The sequence below is a fragment of the Phyllostomus discolor genome, chromosome 10, assembly GCF_004126475.2.
Source record: "Phyllostomus discolor isolate MPI-MPIP mPhyDis1 chromosome 10, mPhyDis1.pri.v3, whole genome shotgun sequence".
In the NCBI taxonomy this organism is placed as follows: Eukaryota; Metazoa; Chordata; class Mammalia; order Chiroptera; family Phyllostomidae; genus Phyllostomus; species Phyllostomus discolor.
In genome coordinates, this window is record NC_040912.2 from 58,051,619 (window position 1) to 58,078,383 (window position 26,765).

Here is a 26,765-nt window from a genome sequence, read left to right on the forward strand (position 1 = left end):
TTAAAATAAAATTTAAAAACAAGGAAAAAAAGTTGAGCAGCAATAAATGCAGTTTTAGACAGTAGGTTAGTTATATTTCCAAATGATATAGTTAATATATTTTACCTTCAATACACCTTTCCTGGTATATCAAATTTTAAGCAACGAATCCAATTGTTAATCATATGCTGCTCATATCTTGCTCTTACAAAATGTCTAAAAGTCTGAAAACACAGGGAGTACAGTTTGTGTGTATGCACATGTGCACACATGTGTCCAGAGTGGAGTTCAGGCTATTGGCAAAATACATGAAAATGTCCTTTTAACCAGTGAAGAGTAGTGATCTGGAATCATAAAAACATGTCTGTGACAATGGTGGACACACATTTTATAGGGGCCGTGGAAGGGCTGATCTCTGCATGTTCAAGTGGCTCTTACTAAAGGAGGAGCAAGGCCAGGTTACATACTTCATGGTTTCCAGGGATGAAAACTAACCACAGTAGCTTAGGAGAAATATGACTGTTTTCGGTTCTGCAATCAAAAGGATATTTCTCCCAATGCAGATAATGTGTTGCAAATGAGCTCTGGCTCATAAAATAAATAGAGTGAAGAAGGTTGTATGGCAACCTATTGTTGCATAACAAATTACCACAAAATTAGAAGCTTAAAACTCACAGTTCTCGAGGTCAGAAAACCAGCATAAAATGACTGGATTCTCTGTTCAGTGCATTGCAAGGTAAATAAATACCTGAAATCAATGTGTCAGCCCATTCTCATCTGGGAGTTCTAGGGAAAATCCTGCTTTCAAGCCCAATCTTGTTGGCATAATTCAGTTCCTTGTATTTGAAAAACTCAAGTTCCCATTTTTCACAGGCTTTTCAGCTTCTTCAGGTTGCCCCCATGCCTTTCCCCACAGTTCCCTTTGCCTTCAAACCATTAATGGAACAGCCAAATCCTTCTCACTTTGAATCTCTGACTCCATCCCTCCACTTCAACCTCTAGACCAAAATTTAAAGATCTTGTATGATTTTGTTAGGATGATCCATACTTTCCTTTCTTGAAGTCAACTCTACCATATAACATAATCTAATCATTGGAGTAATTCACTGCCCTTGGGACTATGCAGGGCTCGTGTACCACAAGCAGGAAATCTTGGGGTCAGTCTTAGAATTCCACCTTCCACAAAGGCTTGAAAAGTCCTCTTTTGTCCTCCCATTATTTGGAGGTTGAATGTGGAGGAGGAGAGAGAGGAGACAAGTCATCCCAACTCAGCCAAGAGTTCCTAACTACCTACATTGCATAGATGCCCACTCCTAGGGTTTACTTGTCCTCTGAAGGAGCAGCAGTGCCCTGGCTCAAACAATTTTCATATCCGTTAGCTGCCAAGTACTTGCCCTAAATCCAGCCTGATTACAAATTATTCTTGTATTATTTTTGCTCCTAACTCCCTGCATGCTTCTCCAATCTTCTTATGGGATTCATCAAAAAACTATGCCCACCTCCACCTCCCTGCCTATTTCAGCCCTTGGCCCCTAATCTCAAACTGTTATCCCTAGTCCCAGGTCCATAGGCTCTAAGATCAGCTCAAAGGTGAGGGAGGAGCATTTTCCAGCTCTCTAGTCTGGGCCAACTGATGGGTGTAAAAACTAATACAAGTTTATTGCACTCCTGCTTTTAATTTTTCTTTATTTCATTAAGGCCTTATTTTGTTTACAAAATGGATGCAACAGCAGCTTACATGATTTTTTTTAAATGACATAGAAAAATATAAAGTTTTATATACAATTAAAGTAAAATTAAGAGCATAAAATAGACAGCTATATCAATAAGATGGTCAATGTAAGCCTCATGGTAACCATAAAACAAAAAGTTACAATAAGTTCACAAAGATGAAGAGAAAGGAATTAAACATGACACTATAGAAAATCATTACAAAGGCAATAAGAGAGGGAGAAAGGAAAATGAGAACTACAAAATAGCTAAAAAACAGTTAATAAGACAGTATTAGTAAGTTCTTACCTATCAATAATTACTGTAAAAGAAATGGATTGAATTCTCTAATCAGAAGACATAGAGTGGATAAGTTGTTTTTAAAGTCCCAACTATTTGCTGTCAACAAGAAATTCATTTAGTTTTATGGACACATGGAGGCTGAAAGTGAATGGATGAAAAAGGTTTTCCATTCAAGTGGAAGCCAAAACAGAGAAGGGGTAGCAATTTTTATATTTGACAAAGTAGACAGTCTAAAAACTGTAAAAGACACAAATGAGGTTTGTGGGAGGAACTCCATCCAGCAGAGTTCTCCCAGCTGCCACAGATGAGAAATAAATCATCCTGGCCACAATCATTGTTTCAGTAGGAAAGGGGGTGGTGATTCCCTCTAGTGGGGCATGCCCCAAGCACTTCTCTCAAATGGCTTTTATTAGGAATGGTATGTGTGAGTGTGTACAGCATACATGTGTAGCTCATCAATCAATGTCAAAAGGCTATAGTCATACAAAAACAGGTATTATCTATAGATAACAATTGAAGGAACACAGCAATTTGTCACAGGTCATGGTCTGTTAGTCATGCTAACTTCAGAGGGTCTTTAAGACATGTTTCATGCAATAAGGAGTTTACTCCTTATGCCTTGAATTTAAACATCTGGTTTGTATCAACAGAGCTATACAAAGCAAAGCAGAGCAAGACTCAAAGGATACAATGTATTTATCAGGCCTCATTTCCAGGGGAATTATCAGTGTTAGAGTCGGGTTATTTCTGCCACCTTTGTTACCTGGTTTTCCTGGGAGACTTACTAGCCCCTTTCAGTGCCTGCTCTCACAGGACTGCAGTCTCTGAAACCACACAGAGAGGTACCCGACAGAGGTTATTATATAAAGATAAAGGGGTCTGCTGATCAAGAATAGAACAATCAGAAAGGTGAAAGATGGATGTAGAGTATGAGGATCTTTCTCGAAACTCTTCCCAGAAAAAAAAAAACAAAAACAAAACAAAAACAAAATAAAACTAAGAGGGAAGAGCCACCCAAAGTAAACAACTGAAGACTACCTGAAAAATAGACTTTAACCAAGGGTGGGCAAAAACAAACTAGAGACTGGTAGAAAGGGCAGAGACACAAAAAGAGATAGCCCAGTTCCCATGGGTGGCAGGTTGAGGTGACAGTTGGTGTGGGAGCTTCTCCCTGATAGGAGATAAGACTGGACTCAGACTGGGCTCCAAAGCACAAAATGCCAGTACTGGATTCAGCCACCCATGTACCATCCAGTGGTGAGAGGCTGTGGGGTTTATGTCTGCTGTAGAGAGATGAAGCCTTCTAAAAATAAAGCCACTGTTTTTTTTTTCTTAAAAAGGCCAAAGCACAAGTTTTATGTTCACAGCCACTCATCTTTGGCTCCAGCAAAAAGGAGGAAAGCATGGATTGAAGTCACATGGGAAGAGTCTGGAGTGTGAAGAATCGGGGAGAGATTTCAGGGAGTGGCTGCATGGATATCTGTCCCAGAATGTAACTTGATACCGCAGCAGCCTTTATTTATTTATTTATTTAAATTATTTTATTGTCGTTCAATTACAGTTGTCTGTATTTTTTCCCCACCCATTCCCCACCCCTTCCCAATCATCTTTTAAAAAAAAATTTTATTGTTGTTCAAGTACAGTTGTCTACATTTCCCCCCACCACTCTCTCCACCCCAGCCATCCCCACTTCCCACCCTTGATCTTACCGCCCTTTGGCTTTTTTAAGGAAAACAAGCCCTTCCAAGGGGCAAAAGCAATTACCCCACCCTTTGAAAATGCTGCTCACGACATACTCTGGAATTCTGCTTGCCCCACCCTGCATCTCTCTTTTTTTTCTTTCACTTCCACAGTCCCATATCTTAAACCCTGCTGAAGAGACAGCAACATATGCAAACTCTGGTTGCTCCTAAAAGTTGTCAGAGACTGACTTTTCCCTGGGAACCAGACAGGTGCTTCCCCTTTATGAGAGAGCCATAGAAACACCCTGCCAGTTTCCAGCAGACCCAAAATCTGCCTCTGGGGTCCTCCACCCCCTCACTGCCACTTGCCTACTAAGAGCTACACCCTGAAGAGTTCAGGAAAATAATCCATAACACACTCAGATGAGTGGCTTGGGGACAGGGGCAAACACCCAAGATATTCCCTGAAGTGTGAATGGCACCTCTTATGGGAGATCCAGGGGTCCCATCTCCCTGATGCCACCAGTAGCCTTCTCAATAAGAGCTGGATCAGTGACTAGTCTAAAACTGACAGCAGCCTGGCAGGCAGAGACAGGCAGGGGCAGATCCTGTTGTGTCTTGGGACATTTGCTGACACACACATGGTCCCAGTGCTGATAACAGCCAGATTTGCAACACAGCTTGGCCCATCCTGTGTGCAGCTAAGTACAGAAGAAACAACTACAAACTGTATATTTCTTGTGGCTTCAAACAAGCTACTGAAGGGTAGATGTGGGTAGCACCTGGTATTGGCTTACACCAGCCTCAGACATCATCAGAGCCTTTTTCAAAGGAAGAACCAAACAAGTATGCACTAAATTCTACTGGTAATCACACATTGTATCTCTATTTTTTTCTTTCATATCTCTTATATTACTCTTACCTTTCCTTGCCTCAGTTTTCTTCTCCTTTCCATTTCTGATTTGTTATTCTTTCTCTTTTATTGTCTCTTTTTCCATTTTCCTCTTTCTAGTCATTACTTGTATTAATTATCTTCCTTTTCTCCTTTCATAATCACTTTTCTTTCATTTGGTCTATTCTTTTTTTATCCCTTTCTATACTATTTATCTTTCTACTTTTATTATTTTTTGCTCTTTTGTCAATGATTTTGCTGTTGTGTGGGGAAGAGGATCTGGAATTAGTGCAAATGGGATTTATCCCAAGGATCCAAGCAACAATGGTACAATATTCACAAATCAATAAGCATGATATATCACATGAATGGAATAAAAGATAAAAATCACATGATCATATCAATAGATGCTGAAATAGCATTCATTAAAATCTAGCACTTATTTATGACACAAACACTTAGCAAAGTGGGAATAGACTGATCATACCTCTACATAATAAAAGTCATATATTAAAAACCTACAGCCAACATCATATTCAATATGCCAAAAGTAAGAATGTTTCCCTTAAGATCAACCATGCCCACTTTCACTACTCTTATTCAACATAGTACTAGAAGTCCTAGCCACAGTGATCAGACAAAAAATATAAATAGAAGGCATCCTAATTGGAGAGGAAGAAGTGAAGCTGTCATTCTTCACAGATGACATGACATAGTACATAGAATATTCTATAGGCTCCACCAAAAAAGGTAGGTTTTTACTTAACCTAATAAATGAATTCAGCAAATTAGCAAGATACAGAATCAATATTCAGAAACCATTGGCTGTTTTATACACCAATAATGAAATATCAGAAAGAGAAACTAAGAAAACAATCCCATTTATTATTTCAACAACAACAAAAGTAACTAGAAATAAATTTGACCAAAGAGACAAAAGATCTGTACTCAGAAAACTGTAAGACATTGAAGAAAGAAATTGAGAAAGATACAAATAAGTGGGAGCATATGCTATATTCATGAATTGGAAAAATTAACATCATCAAAACAGCTGTAGTACCCAGAGCAAACTACATAGTCAACACAATTCCTATTAAAACATCAATAGCATATTTCACAAATCTAAAACAAATATTCAAAAAATCAACCTTTGCTAATGTGGCTCAGTGGATGGTGTGCTGACTTGTGAAGCACAGGGTCACCAGTTTGATTCCCAATCAGGGCACTTGCCTGGGTTGTAGCAGGTGCGGGAGAGGCAACCACACATTGATGTTTCTCTTCCTTTCTTTCTCCTTCCCTTCCTCTCTCTCTAAAAATAAATAAATAATTATTTTTTAAAAATCCTATAGAATCAGAAAATACCCCAAATAGTCTCAGAAATCTTGAGAAAGAAGAACAAAGTTAGAGTGATCACAATACCTGTTATCAAGCTATATAACATGGCCACTGTAATAAAAACAGTCTGGTACTAGCATAAAAACAGACAGATAAATCAATGAAACAGAATAGAGAGCACAAAAATGAACCCATATCATTATGGTCAATTAATATTTTACAAAGGAGGCAACAGCATATAATGGAGTAAAGATAGCCTCTTTAATAATTGGTATTGGGAGAAGTGGACTACTATATACAAAAAAAAAAAAAAATGAAACTAGGCCACTATCTCATTCCATTCACCAGAATTAACACAAGGTGGATGAAAGCCTTAAATATAAGTTGTGACACCATAAAAATTCTAGAGTAAAACATAAGCAGTAAAATTTCAGATATCTTGCATAGCAATATTTTTGCTGATATATTTCCTAGGACAAAGGATGTAAAGAAAAAATAAGTGGGGTTACATCAAATTAAAAACCTTCTGCACAACTAAAGAAATCATCACTGAAATGGAAAGGTAACTGACTCTGTGGGAGAACATACTTGCAAATGATACATCAGACAAGGGTTTAATCTCCAAAATATATAAAGAACTTAAATGACTTAACACCAGAAAGAAACAATCCAATTTAAAAATGGGCCAAAGACCTGTACAGACACTTCTCTAATGAGGATATACAGATGGCCTAGAGAGATATGAAAAAAAAATGATCAACATCACTAGCCATCAGAGATGTGAAAATTAAAACCACAATGAGATATCACCTTAACCTACCAAAAGAGCTATTATTAATACATCAAAAAACAACAAATGCTGATGAGGGTGTGGAGAGAAAAGGGAACCCTAGTTGGTGCGAATGTAGACTGGTGAACCCACTATGGAAACAGTATGGAATTTCCTCAAAAAAATAAAAAATAAAACTGCCTTTTGACCCAGTGATTTTACTGCTGGTAATATATCCTAAGAATTCTAAACCACCAATTTAAAAGAATATATGCAACTCTATGTTCATAACAGCACTATTTACAATAGCCAAGATTTGGACACAGCCTAAGTGCCTATGAGAAGATGGATGGATTTTTAAAAACTGGTACATTTATACAATGGAATACAATGCAACAGTAAACAAACAATCAAACAAAAAAGGAATTCTTACCTTTTATGACAGCATGGATGGAACCTGAGACTATTTTCCTAAGTAAAACAATCCAGCTGGTAAAAGACAAATACTAAATGGTCTCATTTATAAGTGAAATCTAATAAACAAAATAAACAAGCAAAATAGAACCAGAGGCACAGAAACAAAGAATAGACTGACAGCTTTAAGAGGGAAGTGGGAGTTGGGGACAGGTTGAAAGAAGGTGAGGGAATTAACCAAAGAACATATATGAATGACCCATTGACATGGACAATAGTGTGAGGATTGACTGTGGGAGCTGGGAGAGGGCTAGATTGAGGCAAAAAATGGGGGAAATTGTGACAACTGTAATAGTATAAACAATACAGTGTTTAAATTTATAACATAAAATAAAATAAAATGACAAGAAAGAAAGTTAAAAAAAGATATTTGTTAGAGTAAGATATAAAGAAATATGAGAAAGTGGAAGAGTTATAACAGAAACGATTGATTCTCTCTGTATTTATATATTTATTGTTCAAGTGAAAGTAAGCATTATAGTACTTATTGAAGGAAATATAGTAGAATATAATAATTAAGTACTGAATTCCTGGTACTTTTCACCTTCCAGTCATTTCTGTTGTTCACAAATTATTTCCTTTATAGTTGTTCAATTGTTGCTGTCTCCTCTCTCTCCATCTCCCTCTCTTTCCTTCTCCCCTTATTATGGAACCATGCCAATGCTGCTCTGAACAGCTGTGGGGTTTGATATCCCACCACAAAGCACTGTGACTCCCAATGCAAGAGTTTGGTGTAAAAGGGAAGGAGTTGTTTATTTAAAGGTTATACAGGTTTAGAATAATGGCAGATTTCTGCCATTAAGTCCCTTTAAAAAAACAAACAAACAAACAAAGCACACAATCCTGCCTTTCTCTGCTCAACCAGGGCAGTTTCAGAATACACCACTCAGGGGTATCATCTTTCAGAAAAGCAGAAGTCTGAAGCTCAGCATTCCTGGTTACAGTTCAGCTATAAGCATCTCTCAGGTATCTGTGTGACCAGGTAGGTCCCCTGCAGCTCTGCAAGCTCTGCCAGCTCTGCCACCATCTTCTCCAGGCAGAATTCCTGACCTCGTGGCAAACTCAGTGACTTCATAGCTCTTCTTCCCTTGACCTTCACCTTGCCCTAATTTAAATGTTTGGTTTGGAACTTCCTATGTGATCTCATATTCATCCTTCCCATGGTGCATTAGCACCTGCCATCTTTGTCAGTTCCCCAGAATCTTTTGCTTTTTTTTGGATGCCATCTTTAGTCTAGGCAAGAGTCCCCAGTGACACAAGGGCATCCAGGGTGGGCATCTGCCCCTGCCTGTCATGCAGGCACTGTTTGAGCTCCCCCACTGGCTATATCATCAGTCACTGTAGTTTTGAGTCATGTACTCAATTGGCCCTGGGCAGCAGCCCTCCTACCCTTCAGGAAGGTGTGGCTATTAACTTTTCTTTGTTATGCAATGTATCTTAAATGCTATATCTTCTGCTCTGCAGGCACCACTCCCCACCCCAATGCCTCCTGAAGACAGGATTGTGGGGGTGTTCCCCTATTATCAGGGTAGCCATACTCTGTACCCCTTTATATTCTCTCTTCCCCTTCTTCCCCCTGCTCTCTCCCTTCCTCTTAAAAAATCTCTAAAAGAAAAAAAATAGATAAATGATGGGCCCTGCAATCAGGCATTGGAGGCCTGCCCATTGCCTTGGAGATAAGGTCCTTCTCCCCTGGTTGCTGCCACTCTGTGACACCAGCCTGTCCCCAGTGAGCAGCTGCACAGTGGCTAGCAGCAGGGAAGACCTACAGCTTGTGCCTCAGCTTGGTACAGGTTATGGAAGTACCTACATCCCAGCTGCTTCTGCAGCTGCTGCTCTGGGCCTCGGCCCTGACCCCAGACAGTGCCTATCCTGATGCACTTGTGTTGGTAAATGTAGATAGGAAGCACACAGTGGACTTGAGCTGCCACCTGGCTAAGGTGATGGTCAAGGTGGTCCTGGCACACTCTGGAGGCAGCTCCACATTCCATGCCACCTCCTTGCTTTTGGTCTTGGAGCTGGAGCTTGAGGCCTGGCTGGCACACTTCCTTGTGCAGGTGAAGGGAAAAGATGAGGAGGAGAACAATCTGAAAGTATGAGAAAGCAAAATTAAGGGTAAAAGTTGGAGATTCTACCCTGTTAAGCTGCTAGTTGCTCTCAATCATGGTACCAAAATCTCAGGCATTTTGGAAACAGTCTATACACATGTGTTTCAGCCATATCCAACCCAGATCACTCAATTAGAGAAACAGTTTGTTGTGTTTGAGGGCAATGATTATTTCTATTCTTCCTAGCCAACAAAGACACAAACTACTTGTGAAATTTGCCTCTTGAAATGAGAACTACAGGAAGTTGGGGAACCCCACATGGTCCTAGAATCTCTTGGATTATGGACTTTTCAGAGATGACCCTGCCTATAGTCAGGATACTTTTAAAGTACATTATGAAAACAGCACTTTCCTTACTATCATCACCATGACCAAGTCATCGAGGTTTCTTACTGGGATAATATTATGGAAGAAAATGTGGACTTGAAGCACACAGGGGCTGTGCTTAAGGGGCCTTTTTCATGCTGCCATTTCCAGAGACAGTCAGAGAGTAGTATATCCTCTATTCATCCTTTTAAGACCATCCTCCCTACTACTGCTCAGGATATTTATTACCAGGATAAGATTGGCAATATTTCTACCAGCCACCTCTTTACTTTGGATGACCCCATAGAGATGGAAGTTTGGCCTCATTTTCTTCTTTTAGGAGGATGGAAGACCCATTACATCATTGGCTACAACATCCCAGGTTATGAGTACCTCTATAATTTGGGTGACCAGTATGCACTGAAGATGAGGTTTGTTGACTATGTGTTTTATTAATAAGTGATAGATTCTCTGATTATAAAGATCATCTTGCTCAAATGAGCCAGAATCATCCAAGTAGACAGTCCCTGTGAAATTACCCATGACCCAGATGAGCTGTACTATACCTACCTGGACATATGTAGCTGCTCTTTGGTTGTTGCCTACAAAAAATATCTGGTAGATCAGCACATTCAGGACATCAAGGTACACTTTATGTCCAACAAGATGCTCATGCTGCAAGAGCCCCTGATGATAGTGGCTGCTTTCTATATCATGTTCTTCATGGTCATCATCTATGTCAGGCTGGACTTTTCTATCACAAACGATCTGGCTGTGGAAGCTAGGATGAAGGTGACCTGCATTTAAGAGCAGGTCTTCACCCTCAATAAGAGAATAGGTCTCTATCATCACTTTAATGAGACTGCTGAGAGTTATAAGTTGTCATGGGATGTGTCCAACCTCAACAGTGCCAAGAAGAGCCTGGAGACAGAACACAAGGCCTTGGCCAGTGAGACAGTGCTGCTTCAGTCCAGACTGAAAACAGGGTTCTGATCTGTGTGATAAAGTGAGCAAAATGCAGATCCTGGATGCACAGGTCAAGGAACTGGTGCTGAAGTAATCAGTGAAGGCTGAGCAGCTTGTAGCTGGCATGTCAAGAAAGACACATGCATCAAGAATGAGAAGCTTATCTTAGGAATGTAACAAGAGCTGGTCACCAAGATCAACCACATCATGTATGCTCTGTAGCTGCTGCCATTTGTCTTCATGATGGGCTCAGGGCACTGTACTTACAGGTGGCAGGTGTGTATGTGAGTGGAGATAAACATTAAGGCCAGTGAATGCTGGCATCTGTATTTCTCAAAAGGCCTTCAAGGAAGAGAAGCCAGGCAACAGACAACATAAGGAACTTAGTTTTTGTCCCCAAACAACTGTTCCTTAAAAAAAAAACAACTTAAATTCCATTTAAAAAATAATTGTTTGGTTGTTGAAAATATCTACTTGTACTGGTTTAACACCTGTTTTTATGGAATTTATGACAGAAATTATAATAAAATATATCCATTACAAAAATGAAGATAGAGCTAAATGCTGCTAACATAAGACAACCTACATGTATTAACAATACTAACATATCTAAAGGAGAAATAAACCTTAGTATAGTAATAGTACAAAATTACAATGCCCTAATTTAGCAATTCATAGGTCATACAGACAGCAAAACAAGAAAGCTTTGAGCTCAAACCATAATTTAAACCAAATGAAGTTAAAAGGTATATATAAAACATTCCATCCAACAGCAGCAAAATACACTTTATTCTCAAGCACATATGAAACAGCTTCAGGGTAGATCATATAATGTATTACAAAATAAAACCTTAGAAAATTTTAAAAGATTAAAATTATACCAAATATTTCTTCCAAACATACTATTATGAAACTAGAAATCAGTAACAATGGAAAATATGGGATATTCACTAATACATTTTAACAATGTTAGTACTTCCAATCCATAAGCATGGAACATCTTTCCCTTTTCTGACCAAACAGCAAGTTAAAGAAGAGAAAAAAATATTTATTGCTGTTTAGTTACAGTTGTCCCACCTTTTTGCTATTGCTATTTCCTGCTCCATCCCCTACCAATCCCACAGTCAATTATCCCCACCATTGTCCATGCACATGAGTCCTCTATTAATGACCCATGGCTTAAACATTCCCCTTCTTTCCCCCTTCCCCGCTCCCCTCTAGTCACTGTCACTTTGTTCTTTATTTCCAAGTCCCTGGTTCTATTTTGCTCATTTGGTTGTTTTCTTCATTAGGGTCCACTTATAGGTGAAATAATACAGTATTTGTCTTTCAGTCTGGCTTATTTCACTTAGCATAATGCTCTCAAGTTCCATCCATGCTGTCATAAAGGGTAGGAGTTCCTTCTTCGTCCTTCTGTGTAGAATTCCATTGCATAAAATGTACCAGTTTTTTTATCCACTCACTTACTGATGGGCACTTAAGCTGCTTCCAGCAATTGGCTATGGTAAATAACACTGCTATGAAAAACTGAGGTGCATAGGTTATTTTGAATGGGTGATTCAGGATTCTTAGGGTATATTGCCAGCAGTGGGATGGCTAGATCAAAAGGCAGTTCCATCATTAGTTTTTTGAGGAAATTCCATACTGTTTTCTACAGTGGCTGTGCCACTCTGCATTTCTACTACAGTGTACTAGGGTTCTCTTTTCTCCACAACCAAGTGCTACCATCAACACTTTTTGTTTGTTGATGTATTAATGATGGCCATTTGGACTAGTGTGAAGTAGGAACTCATGGTGATTTTAATTTGCATCTCTCTAATGGCTACTGATGTTGAGCATTTTTTGTTATGTGCCCTCTGATGGTCTATGGGCCCTCTGAGGTCTTCCTTGGAGAATTGTCTGTTAAGGTCCTTTGCCCATTTTTAATTGGATTGCTTGCCTTCTTGGTGTGGATTCATGTGATTCTTTATATATTTTGGAGATCAAACTCTTCTCTGAAATATTGAGGCAAATAGGTTTTGCCATATGGTTGGTTCCCTTTCCATTTTGCTGATATTTTCTTTAGCCATGCAGAAGCTTTTTAGTTTGATGTAACCCCATTTATTTATTCTCTCCCTTATATCCCTTGGGCTACAGGCTGTATTGGTGGAAATATTGCTGCATGGGATATGTAAACTTTTCCTGCCTATGTTATACTTCAGGACTTTTATGGCATTGTGACTTATATTAAAGTCTTTTATCTATCTTGAGTTTATTTTTGTGTGTGCTGTAGGTTAGAGATTGAGTTTCATTTTTTCTTGTTTGCATGTACTTGTCCAGACCTCTCAATACCATTTGTTGAAGAGGCCATTTTTTTTCTCCATTTTCAGTCCCCACCCCATTTGTAAAATATTTACTGACCATATTGACACGGTTTTATTTCTGGGATCTCTATTCTGTTCTTATTGCTACTACCAAACTGTTTTGATTACAATGTCCTTGTAATATAGTTTGATATAAATTATTGTGATTCCTCCTATTTTATACTTCTTTCTCAAAATTGCTGAGGCTTTTTGAGGTTATGTTTCCACTTACATTTTTTAAATATTTGTTGTATGTCTGTAAAATATATCACTGGTATTTCAATAGGGATTATGTTGAACCTACAAATTGCATGGATAGTACAGACATTTAAATGGTATTAATTGTTCCAGTCCATGAACATGGTATATGCTTCTATTTATCTGTCTTTCTTAATTTATTTCTTCATTATTGTGTAGTTTTCTAAGTATAGGTCTTTTACCTCCCTGCTTACTTTATTTCTATGTATTTTATTTTTTTAGTTGCTATAGTAAAAGGATTTTTTCCTCAATTTCTATTTTTGATATTTCATTGTTGGTATACAGAAAAGCCTTTGGTTTCTGAGTGTTGGGTTTGTATCCTGTCATTTTTCCAAAATCATTTATTAGGTAAAATACTTTTTGGTAGAGCTACAGGGATTTCTATGCATACTATCATGTCAACTGCAAAAAGTAGGAGCTTTACTTCCTACTTTCCAATGTGTATTCCTTTTATTTCTTTTTTTTTTTTTTCATCTGATCACTGTGGCTAGAACTTCCAATACTATGTTGAATAGAAGTGCTGAAAATGGAAACCCTTGTCTTGTGGCTGATCTGAAGGGAAAGTTTTAAATTTTGCACACTGAGTATGATGTTGGCTGTATATTTCTTGTTTATGGCCTTTATTATGTTGAGATATGCTCCCTGTATTCCCACTTCACTGAGTGTTTTTTCCATAAATGGGTGCTCTACCTTATTAAATGCTTTTCCCACATCTCTTGACATGATTATATAGTTTTTGTCATTCATATTGTTTGGGTGATGTATTATATTTATTGCTTTGTGTATATTCCATATTTTTATCCTTGGCATGAATCCCACTTGATTATGGTGTATGGTCTTCTAAATGTATTGCTGGATGAAGTTTGCCAGTATTTTGTTGAGGATTTTAACATCTATGACCATCAGTAGTATTGGCCTGTAGTTTTCTTTCTTTGTGTGTCTTTATCTGGTTTTGGGACTTGGATGATGCTGACCTCATAAAAAGGGTTGAGAGTTTTCCCTCAACTTGGTGTTTCTAAGAAGGATAGATGTTAGCTCTTTGTTAAATGTTTTGTAACATTCTCCTGTGAAACCTTGCTGACAAGGGCTTTTGTCTGCTGGGAGATATTTCCAATAACTAGCTGTTATTGGTCTGTTCAGGCTTTCTGCTTCTTCATTCAGTTTTGGAAAATTATATTTTTCTAGAAATTTATCTATTCCACACAAGTTTTCAAGTTTCTTTATATAGTTGTTCATAGTAATTTCTTATATTCCTATATTGATGTTTGATATCAGTTGTAATCTATTGTCTTTCATTTCTGATTTTATTCATTTGGGTCCCCTCCATTTTTCAGATTTTTTAATTGTTCAAGTATAGTTTTTTTCCATTTTCCCCTGACCACTTCCCCCATCCCAGCCATCCCCACTTCCCACCTTTGATCCTACCTTTTGGTTTTGTCCCTGTGTCCTTTGTACATGTTCCTGAAAACCCTTCCCCATTTTCCCCTTATTATCCCTTCCCACATCTCCTCTAGTTACCGTCAGGTTGTTCTTAATTTCAATGTCTCTGGTTGTATTTGCTTGCTTGTTTGTTTTTCTTGAATATCCTCATTAAAGGCATGTCAGATTTGTTTGTCTTTTCTAAGAAAAGTTCCTGGATTTCTTGATCCTTTGAATTCATCTTTTAGTCTTAGTGCCTTTTAATTCTGCTCTGATTTTGGTTATTTCCATCCTTTTGCTCACTCTGGGTTTTGTTTGTTTTTGTTTTTCCAGTTCTTGTAACTGTAGGGTTAGGCTGTTTATTTGAAATGTTTTTATCTTTTTTGGGTAGGCCTAAATTGCTATGAACTTCCCTATCAGGACTGCCTTTGCTGCACCCCATAGGTTTTGACCTGCTGTGTGTTCCTTTTCATGTGTTCTAGAAAGTTTTTGATTTTTTCCTTCATCTCATTATTAACTCAATCATGGTTTAATAGGATGCTACTCAATCTCCAAGAATTTTCATGTTTTTTAGTTTTTTCCTTGATGTTCATTTCTAGTTTCAGGCCCTTTTGATGGTGAAAATGCTTGATATAATTTCAATTTTCTTGAATTTGTAAGACTTGTTTTGTGTCCTATCTTGTGGTATATCTTTGAAAATGTTCCATGTGCATTTGAAAAGAATGCATATTTTGCTTTTTTGGGATGGAATGTTCTACATATATCTCTTAAATCCATTTGATCTAGGGCATTGCTCAATGACACAATATCTTTGCTGATATTTTGTTTGGAAGATCTATCCATAGTTGACAGCAGGGTGTTCAAATCCCCTACTATAATTATGTTGTTTATATTATCCTGTAGTCCTCCAAGAATTTTATTATATATTTGGGTGCTCCTATGTTCGGTTCATATATGTTTATAATGTTTATATCTTCTTGTTGGATTCTTCCCTTGAGTATTATGAAGTGTCCTTCCATGTCTCTTCTTATGGCCCTTGTTTTGAAGTCTATTTTGTCTTACATAATTATGCTACCCTGGCTTCTTTTTACTATCTATTTTCTTGGAATATATTTTTCCATCCTTTCTCTTTCAGTCTGTGTATGTCTTTTGTTCTGAGGTGGGTCTCTTTTAGTCTGCATATGTGCAGATCATGTTTTCTCATCCATTCAGCTATCCTATAGCTTTCCACTGGAGCATTTAAACCATTTACATTTAAGGTTATTATTGATAGGTGCTTATTAGTTGCCATTTATTGGACTTTATACCTGTGCTCTTCTCTCTCTTTTTTTCATCTTCTTAAAGCAGTCCCATTATTATATCTTGCAGTGCTGGTTGGAGAAGGTGTAATCTTTCATACTCTTTTGCAATCTTCTTATTTCACCTTCTATTTTAATTGAGAACATTGTTGGTAGGGTAATGTGGGTTAAAGGCCTTTGTTTTTTGTAACTTGGAATATTTCTTGTGAATCCCTTCTTGCTTGTAGTATTTGTGTTCAGAAATCAGCTGCTAGCCTTATGAGATCTCCCTTGCTGCCTTTGATTCTGTTTGTCTTTAAATTTTACATTTATACTTATGATGGGTCTTGGGAAGCTTCTTTGGCTTCATCTTTTTTTTTAAAAAAAATATTTTAATTGTAGTTGCAGTACAATTTTATATCTTTTACTCCCATCCTAGCCCACCCACCCAGCCATCCCCTCCTCCCTCCCAATTCCACCCTCCCCTAGATTTTTATCCATGTGCCCTTTATACTTGGTCCGGTAAACCCTTCCCTTTTTCCCTTGAAATTCCCGTGAAATTCCCTCCCCTCTGAACACTGCCAGTCTGTTCTCTATTTCATTGTCTTTGGCTATATTTTGTTTGTTTGTTTGTATTGTTGTTGTTTAGGTTCCTGTTAAAGGTGAGATCATATAGTATTTGTCATTCATTGCCTGGCTTATTTCACTTAGCATAATGCTTTCCAGCTCCATCCATGCTGTTGCAAAGGGTAGGAGTTCCTTCTTTCTTTCTGCTGCATAGAATTCCATTGTGTAAATGTACCATAGTTTTTTGATCCATTCATTTACTGATGGGCACCTAGGTTGCTTCCAGCACTTGGCTATTGTAAATTTGCTGCTATGAACATTGGGGTGCATAGGTTCTTTTGGATTGGTGTTTCAGGGTTCTTAGGATGTAATCCTAGCAGTGGAAATGCTGGGTCAAAAGGCAGATCCATTTTTAGTTTTCTGAGGAAGTTCCATACTGCTTTCCATAGTGGTTGTACCAGTCTGCATTCCCACCAACAGTGCACTAGGGTATCTTTTTCTCCACAAGCTCTCCAACACTTCTAATTTGTTGCTTTTTTTTATGATGGCCATTCTGACTGGTATGAAGTGGCATCTCATTGTGGTTTTAACTTGCATCTCTCTGATAGCTAGTGATACTGAACATCTTTTCATGTGTCTCTCGATCCTCTGTATGTCCTCCTTGGAGAAGTGTCTCTTCAAGTCCTTTCCCCATTTTTTAATTGGGTTACTTGTCTTCTTAGAATGGAGTCAAGTAAGTTCTTTGTATATTTTTTCTTTATATATTTTGGAGATTAAACCCTTGTCTGCGGTATCATTGGCAAATGTGTTTCCCCATACAGTTGGTTCTCTTTTTATTTTAATATTCTTCTCTTTAGCTGTGCAGAAGCTTTTTATTTTGATGAGATCCCATTTGTTCATTCTTTCCTTTATGTCCCTTGCTCTGGGGGACATATCAGTAAAAATGCTGCTGTGTGAAATATCTGAGATTTTCCTGCCTATGTTATGCACAAGGACTTTAATGGTGGCATGGCTTATATTTAAGTCTTTTATCCACCTTGAATTTATTCTTCTGTATGGTGTAAGTTGGTGCTAGAGTTTCATTTTTTTGCAAGTAGCTGTCCAGTTCTCCCAACACCATCTGTTGAAGAGACTGTTTTTACTCCATTTTATGTTGCTGCCCCCTTTGTCCAATATTAATTGACCATAGAGACTTGGGTTTATTTCTGGGCTCTCTGTTCTGTTCCATTGGTCCATGTGCCTGTTTTTATTCCTGTATCAGGCTGTTTTTATTACAGTGGACTTGTAATACAGTTTGGTATCAGGTATTGTGATTCCTCCTACTTTGCTTTTCTTTCTCAAAATTGCAGCAGCTATTGGAGGTCATTTATGGTTCCATATAAATGTTTGAAGTGTTTGTTCTATGTCTGTGGAATATGCCATTGTTACTTTAATAGGTATTGCATTGAATCTGTAAATTGCTTTGGGTAGTATGGACATTTTGACGGTGTTAATTCTTCCAATCCATGCATATGGTATATGTTTCCATTTGTTTGCATCTTCCTTGATTTCTTTCTTCAGTGTTGTGTAGTTTTCTGTATACAGGTCTTTTACCTCCTTAGTTAGATTTATTCCTAGGTATTTCATTTTTCTTTTTGCTATGGTGTAAACTGTTTGGGATTTTTTTCTTGATTTTTGCTTCTGCTGTTTCATTGTTGGTATACAAAAATGCCTTTGATTTCTGGATATTGACTTTGTATCCCTCTGTTTTGCCAAATTCATTTATTAGGTCAAGCAGTTTTCTGGTGGAGTCTGTAGGATTTTCTCTCTCTCTTTTTAAGAATTTTATTTACTTATTTTCAGAGAGGGAAGGGAGGGAGAAAGAGAGAGAGAGAGAAACATCAATGTGCAGTTGCTGGGGGTCATGGCCTGCAACCCAGGCATGTACCCTGACTGGGAATCGAACCTGTGACACTTTGGTTCACAGCCCGCGCTCAATCCACTGAGCTATGCCAGCTAGGGCAAGATTTTCTATGTACACTATCATGTCATCTGCAAACAGTGACAGTTTTGTTTACTCCTTTCCAATTTGGATGTCTTTTGTTTCCTTTTCTTGTCTGATCACCGTGGCTAAAACTTCCAGTACTATATTGAATAGAAGTGGTGAAAGTGGCAATCTTGTCTTGTTTCTGATCTTAGTGGAAAAGATTTTACTTTTTGACCATTGAGTATGATGTTAGCTGTAGGCCTTTCATATATGGCCTTTACTATGTTGAGGAATGCTCCCTCTATTCCCATTTTGCTGAGTGTTCTTATCATAAATGGGTGCTGTACCTTACCAAATACTTTTTCTGCATGTATTGATATGATCATGTGATTTTTGTCTTTGCTTTTGTTTATGTGATGTATTACATTCACTGATTTGTGAATATTGAACCATCCTTGCATCCCTGGGATGAATCCCACTTGGTCATGGTGTACGGTCTTTTTAATATATTGTTGGATGCGCTTTGCCAATATTTTGTTGAGAATTTTTAGTGTCTATGTTCATCAGCGATATTGGCCTGAAATTTTCTTTCTTTGTTGTTTCTTTATCTGGTTTTGGGACTGGATTATGCTAGCTTCATAAAAAGAGTTTGGGAGTCTTCCATCATTCTGGATTTTTTGGAATAGTCTGACCTTAAATGCTTTGTGGAGTTCTCCTGTGAAACCATCCAGGCCTGGACTTTTGTGTGTTGGGAGTTTTTTTATTACTGCTTCCATTTCATTTGCTGTTATTGGTCTGTTCAGGCTTTCTACTTCTTTTTTTATTGAGTTTTAGAAGATTATATTTTTCTAGAAATTCATCCATTTCACCTGGGTTTTCAAATTTTTAGTCATAAAGTTCTTCATAGTAATTTCTTACAATCCTTTGTATTCCTTTGGTGTCAGTTGTATTCTCTCCTCTTTCGTTTCCGATTCCGTTTATTTGGATCCTTTCTCTTTTTTTTCTTGATTAGCCTGCTTAAAAGGCTTGTCGATTTTGTTTATCTTTTCAAAGAACCAGGTCCTGGATTCATTGATCCTTAGAATTGTGCTTTTAGTTTCTATGTCGTTTAATTCTGCTCTGATCTTGGTTACTTCCTTCCTTCTGCTTGCACTGGGCTGTCTTTGTTATTGTTCCTCAAGTTCTTGTAGATGTAGGGTGACGTTGTTTGTTTGAAATGTTTCAATCTTTTTTAGGTAGGCCTGTATAGCTATGAACTTCCATATCAGGACTGGCTGTGTTTTGTTCCATCAGTTTTGGGTAGTTGTGAGTTCATTTTCAATTGTTTCCAGAAACTTTTTGATTTCTTCCCTAATTTCCTCCTTGACCCATTCATTGTTTAATAGCATGATATTCAATCTCCATGATTTTGCATGTTTCCAGTTTCTTCCTTTAGGGTTGGTTTCTAGGTTCAGTCCCTTGTAGTCAGAGAAAATGCTTGGTATAATTGCAATTTTCTTGAATTTGTTGAGGCTTGCTTTGTGTCCTATCATGTGGTCTATCTTTGAAAACGTTCCATGTACTTTTGAAAACAATGTGTATTTGGCTTCTTTAGGATGAAGGGCTCTCTATATATCACTTAAGTTCATTTCATGTAGGGCATTGTTCAATGCCACAGTATCTTTGTTGATATTTTGTTTGGAAGACCTGTCCATTTTTGACAGTGGTGTGTTAAAATCCCCTACTATAATTGTGTTGCTGTCAATATCTTTCTTGAAATCCTCTAAGATTTTCTTTATGTATTTAGGTGCTCCTATGTTGGGTGCATATATATTTACAATGGTTTTGTCTTCTTGGTGGATTCTTCCCTTGAGTATTATGTAGTGACCTTCTGGGTCTCTTTTGTGGTTTTTTTTTTTTTTTTTTTGGAAGTCTATTTTGTCAGATATGAGTATTGCTACCCCGTCTTTGTTTTCCTGTCCATTTTCTTGGAATATTTTTCTCCAGCCCTTCACTTTCAGCCTGTGTAGGTCTTTTGTTCTTAGGTGGGTCTCTTGAAGGCAGCATATTTGTGGTTCTTATCCAATCATATGCTTTCTTATTCATTCAGCTATTCTGTTTTTTGGTTGGAGCATTTAATCTATTTGCCATTTTAATTATGATATGTCTTAACCCTCTTTGGGTTCCTCTTGAATGGAACTCTGTGTTTCCTGGATTTTTGTGACTTTTTCTCTCATCAAATTAGGGAATTTTCCCATCATTACTTTTGCAAATAGGTTTTCTATCCCTTGCTCTTCTTCTCCTCCTTCTGGTATCCCTATTATACGGATATTATTATATTTCATATTGTCTTGCATTTCTCTCAATTCCTCTTCATTCTTTCCTAGCCTCTTTTTCCTTTCCTTGGTCTTTCTGGGTGTTTTATTCTACTTTGTTCTCTAGCTCGCTGATCCAATCTCCTGCTTCATCCATCCTGCTTTTTATTCCTTCTACTGTGTTCTTCAGTACAGTAATTGTATTCTTCACTTCCTCTTGGCCCTTGTTGATAGTTTCTATTTCCTTTTTCATGTTGATATAGTTTGCAGTGAGTTCATCATAGATTCTCTGTTGTTTTTGGTAATTCTCTGTGGGCTCATTGAGCTTCCTTATAACCATTGCTTTGAACTCAATGTCTGATAGTTGAGTTGCCTCTATTTCATTTAGCATTCTTTCTGAGGCTTCCTCCTTTCCTTTCATTTGGGGGTTATTTCTTTGTCTTCCCATTTTTTTTTTTTTTTTGAGACTCTTCTTGTTAGCCTCAGCTTCTTAAGTTGATCTCTTCTGGTTCCCTGGGTTTATGGTGTGAACTTCTTTAGTAGAATACCAGTGAGATTCAGTGGTGCAGTTTCCTTGATCTCCCAAGCTCACTGGTCTTGGGCTGTCATTTAAGTTGGCTCTGTGTTTGTCTTTGGGTTTTGATTGTTGTTGGGTCTTTCTTTGGTGGTTCCTTCCCACCACCTGGTTAAATGAGAGTCACTCTGTCCACCACCTCTTGTATTTTGTTGTGCTGGTGAGGGCAGGTTGTGTTGAAGCTAGTTCTTCGATGTGTATAAGGTTTTGAGGATTGTCTTTTGCTCTTGTTCAGTTGTTTGTACTGGGTAGTGTGTCTACTGTTTGTTTAGTTGTATTTCCAGATAGGTCCTGGATTGAGGTTTGTGTAGTTTCCACTCCCTCCTTCACCTTCTTTTGTTGTTATGTGTTAGTGGTTCCTTTGTTGTTGGGTTTCCTCTTCCAGTGAATATTCTGGTGTTCACCGCTTCCACCTACTCTTTTTTGTGATCAGTTGGAGGGGGAAGACAAAATGTTTTAAGACAGCCAGAGAGTATTCTATGATATTTACAGCAGCAGCCAGTTGAGAAGAGATAGGAGATCCTTTGACTATGTATAATATTAACTGTGATCTTCCACCCAGCTAGCTGATTTTTAGAAAGGATGGAAAGAAGATAAGACTCTTGTTGGGGAAGGAAGGATTGTTAGTTGGATCTAGAGAGCAGTGAGGTTGTGGGAGGTCAGATTCTGAGGTAAGGTGAGAGTAAAGGATAGTAAATATGTGTAGTGTGTGAGACAATAGAGTTAACCACTACAGTAATAGAGTTCAGGAAACTGTGAATTGGGCAAGATCTGGGAGGGGTGTTGTGAAGCATTTACAATTGTATGGAACAGCAATTATTTACAATAATATTAGAGCAACAATCATATGACAGAATCTATGTGATCTGGATAACAAGAATAGGGAGTATAGAATCTTGAGTAGTGTGCTGATGGGACACAGGTGAAGTGAAAGACAGTAAATTAGCAATACACTATGAAAGAGATAGCAGGGGAAACCTGTCAGGTGATAACAATATAACCAGACTAGCAAAGCAGACTATACAGAAAGAAGAGGAATACAAAAATACTATTAAAATAAAAGATGTAAGAATAATGGAAAAAATAATAATACAAATATGCAATAACTTGCAGGTTCTCTGTAATAGCAGAGTGAAATTTGTCTCACTGTTGCAGCTGTTGTGATGCCCCTTCTTTTGGTTCAATTCTGATTTTTTCACAGTTCCAGGTGTTTTTTTTCTTTTTTTTTGGTCTCACTTGTAGGTATTTCTAAAAAAAGGCAGATGAAGGAAGGAAGATGAGATAAAATTGGAGGAAAGAAAGGAAGAAGGAACAAAACAAGAAAGCAAGAAAAGGAGGAAAAAGAAATTGAAAGAGAAAAAAATAATAAAAATTAAAAAAATTGTTAAAAAATAGAATGAAATTCAAAAGTGTCTTGGTTTCAAAGTGGGCAAACCGGTTTTTCTGATCTTGATGGCTAAGGCAGCCTGAGGAGTGACTGGTATGGCTTTTCTTCCTTCCGGATCTGCACTCAGTCAGCTGCGTGCACAGTCTGAGGAGCTATCATGGCACCTGTCCCCTGTGCCCTGGGTGTGGGAACCAGGCCTTTCCCCAGGGTTACCGCTGTGGGCTGGGTGCGGGGATGCACTCCTGTGCATATGCAGGCCCTTGGCCAGGCTGTCTCATCCTTCCCAGTGCTGTGGGAGTGCACAGGGTCCTCCACACAAGCACAATCTTCCATGCAACCTCTGCATTGCTGCCTGGCTGGGTATCAGGGAGGCCAGAGCAATTGCTGTAGGAGAATTTCCCTAACAGTGTCTCTCTTTTCACTCCTTCCTCTTGAGAAATTCCTATCATTCAAGCCTGCAGCTCCTTACAGTGGCCTGGCTTCTCCCGCAGCCCAACTCTCCAGCCAGACCAGTGACCATGGGGGTCAGGGCCCGTTGTGTGACCCAGTTCCACTGGTGTCCACAGACTCTGAGGGTGCTCACAGTCCTTGTGTGTTTGCTAGTACCTGGGTTCCTCTCAGTGCTGCTCAGACCTTGTTTGGCTGGGGAGGGAGCAGTTGCCCCTGCTCTCTCCCAAAGGCTCTGTAGCAAACCCGGCAGCAGGCGCTGGGCCTGGGGCTGCAGCCCCCCTGGACCCTGCACTCCTCCCTGGGACTCTACTGTCCTGCAGCACTCCTCTCGCCACCTGGTTTTTCAGTTCTGCCACAATTCTTGGTCCCTTATCTTCATATATGTTGAGGTATGTTGGTTGCTTGGTCTTTTACTCTGTAGATCAGCCAGGATTTTCTCCCACGTGTAGGGGGGAGTGGAATCTGCTCCCTCCTATCCCAACGCCATCTTCCTAACTCTTTGGTTTCATCTTGATTGGGACCCTCTGAGCTTCCTGAACTTGTGTGGCTTTCCCCTGTCCAGGTTATGGAAGTTTTCCATCATCATTTTTTCATATATGTTTTCTATCCTGTGCTCCTCGTCTTCTCCTTCTGGTATTCCTATGATTCAGGTGTTGTTGTGTTTCATGTTGTCTTGCAGTTCCCATAAGCTATCCTCATATATATTTTAGTCTTTTGTCATGCAGCTGCTGTACCTGGGTATTTCTTTATACCTTGTCTTCCATCTTACTAATTTGGTCCTCTGCTTCATCCATCCTGCTTGTGATTCTTTCTAGTGTGTTTTTTATTTCAGATATTATATTCTTCATTCCTTCCTGGTTCTTGTTTATAATTTCTGTTTTCTTTTCCACACTGTTGTAGTTCCCACTCAGTTTTTTGTAGCTGTCAATGAGTTCCTTGACTATCCTTATAACATTCTTTTGAACTCTATGTCTAATGGTTTCTTTGATTCCTTTTCACTTAGCTTTTTACCGGCGAGTCTTCCATTCTTTTAGATTTTGGATTCTTTCTTTGTCTTTCCATTTTAGGTGACTCTTCCTGTTGGTTTCTGCAATTCAAAATGCTCTGCTTTGCCAACTGTCTTCGTAGGGTGAACTTCTGTGATAGGGATTCTGTGGGACTTAGTGGTGCCATCTCTTTGTTCTCCTTGTCTGGGAGCTCTAAGGTGGACCTTCCTTGCATTTGTGTAGGCTCTCTTGTTGTACTTGGGCTTTACCTGTCAGTGGCTCCTTTGTTGGTTGGTTCTCCCCTCCAGCAGGTGTACTGGTATTCTTAATTCCCACCTGTCTTACATGCTGTTGTAGAGGTTTTGGTTTACAAAGCAGTATTACTGTACAACAAGCTTTTACCAGCAAAAAGAAGTCTTCTACCATATCAGCAGTATCAATCACCATTGAACTAAGATTAATAAAGGTGAAGAGTGATTACAGGTATTATAAAATATGACCAAGGATATATGAGATAACTAAAAGAGGGAAAATGTTGTTGTGTGGTAAAGAGGCTGAGAATTGATAAGAGTCAAGGTAGAACCCTGGCAAAGAAAGGGAGAGAGCAAAATTTACAATTTAAGTAAAACACAAAAGGTGATGGAGTCAATGGAGTAAGAGAGGAAAGGGTGTACGATGAAATTTGAAGTAAAATTAAAAAGATACTGCACCAATGAGAGCAAAGTTGCATAAAAACCATAGTAGGGTTGATAGAAATGATGGGGTTGATAGTTTAATGAAGTTTGATAGAGACTGAACAGGATGAGAATATTGTAGAAAAGTGAAAACTGAGTATGAGATGTGTAAAGAAAAAATGATTTTGAGAGATTCAGGGAAGGAAGATAATAAGAGTAAAGAGTAAAGTCCAGGTGAGGGGTGGGGGAGAAAAAAAGAAGAAAAAGGGAGAGAGAAAACAAAGAAATAAAATTCCTTACTGAACTAATCAATGGCACAGAAAAGGTAAATGAAGTTTTACAGCAGGAGAGTATTTGATGGCATTTAAAGTACAAACAAGTAGAAAACAAATAGGAGATCCTTTGGCAAAGTACAGCAATAACCATGATATTTCACTCAACTAGCCTCAATTTATGAAAACAAGTGTAAAAATAAATAAGACTGTTATTAAAAGTATAAAAGAATGTGAACTAACTTAAGAAAGAAGAGCAATTATGCAAGGTTAGATGGAGGAGAAATAATGAGAGTAAGGGATAGAATTTTGGTATAGTGTAAGAGAAAATAAAATTAATCACAACAGTATTAAAGCTCAGGAAGGTAGCAAAATGGACTAAGACTATGGAAGGGTATGTGTGGGATTTGGAATAATAATAGTATTATAAATAATGAACTATCTGAATAAAAAGTAAATTACCAAGAGTACTGTGTTATTTGGCATATGAATGAAGTGATAGAACAAAAATTAAGATGCAATACGAACAGGAGAATAAAAACACAAATCAAACAATAAAAGCAAACAAACAAACAAAACAAATAAAAAATCTAAAATGGAGAGATGAGAAATAAAAAAAAATTCAAGTTCTGAAGGTGAGCAAAGTGAAATTTGTCTCAGCTGTTGGTGTTCACCTTCTGATTTCTTTCTGGATCAGTCTCTGGTTTTCTCAAAGCTCCAGTTCTCATTGTCCTACTCTAGGTGGGGTAGGGGGTGTGTGGAAAGCCTCCTAGTGATTTTAAATCTGCCAATCTGGTCTTGCAGGTCTTCCAGAATTCTGCAGGCAGAGGGGGAGTTGGGCTGCATTTTTTTTCCTTTCCTGTGGTTTCACAAGGATGGGAGTTAAGTGTGGGCTACAATATTCACAGGTTCTCATTTTTCAGCCCACACCCTCAGAGTGCTGTGCGGATCACACTTCCACTCTGTGCATTTACCCCACACCTTCACAAATAATCCTCATTTTACAACCATTTGGGCAGTCTGTGAGGCGCACTGAGTGGAGCAAATCCTGCCCTAACTCCACCCTCCGGGCTGGCCCTGCCACTGTGAATGTGAGGACCTGCACAGTTGCTGAAATTGTCTTTTGAGAAAAGTCCCATTGGGTGCTGCCTGCTGCTCCTAACAAGTGCCTCGCTTTCCACATGTTCCAACTCTCTGACCAGTCCAGTGTCTATCTGGGTCATGGCCAGTCAAGGCCCATCTCTTCTCCAAGCTCCAGATGTCACCAGGCTCCCCATTTTCTCTGGTGTTGTCCCAGACAATGACCGCTTCCCCAGTCAGTGTATGCTGCTAGTTTTGTGTCACTTACTGCCTTTTTAACCCCCAGGGACTTTAAATATCCAAGCCTCTCCTGGTATGGGTCTGAGACTTCTCTGCTGCTAGGTTGCTATCACTGCCTGGTTCTCCTCCACTGCTCCCATGGCAGCCAAGGTCTCCCACACAAGGCCTAGAGACCATCCTTTGGGCCTATAAAATCTCCTTACCACCTTTTTTAAAGCATCATCTGCACTCTTTGGCTTTCAAACTTCATATCAGCTGGGATTCTGTTGGCTGTTCACTCTGTTCTTCAGAAGATTGGCTAGGTGTCCTAGTTGGGTGCATGAGCAAGTGGGCTCAGCTCCCACCTACAACACAGTCATCCTGTTCTCTTCGGTGTTTCTATTTACCACTTTTTTTCTTGATAATTCTGGTTAAAGTTTTGTCAGTCTTGTTTATTAAAAAAAGCAGCTCTTGTT

At 38.6% G+C, this 26,765-nt stretch overlaps 1 protein-coding gene and 1 pseudogene across 1 annotated transcript in view; both read left to right on the plus strand.

Annotated features, from left to right (window-relative positions):
- HECW1 (HECT, C2 and WW domain containing E3 ubiquitin protein ligase 1) overlaps positions 1 to 26,765 on the plus strand; it is a 583,340-nt gene that overhangs the window by 192,561 nt on the left and 364,014 nt on the right.
- Positions 8,941 to 10,746, plus strand: LOC114507568 (annotated as a pseudogene).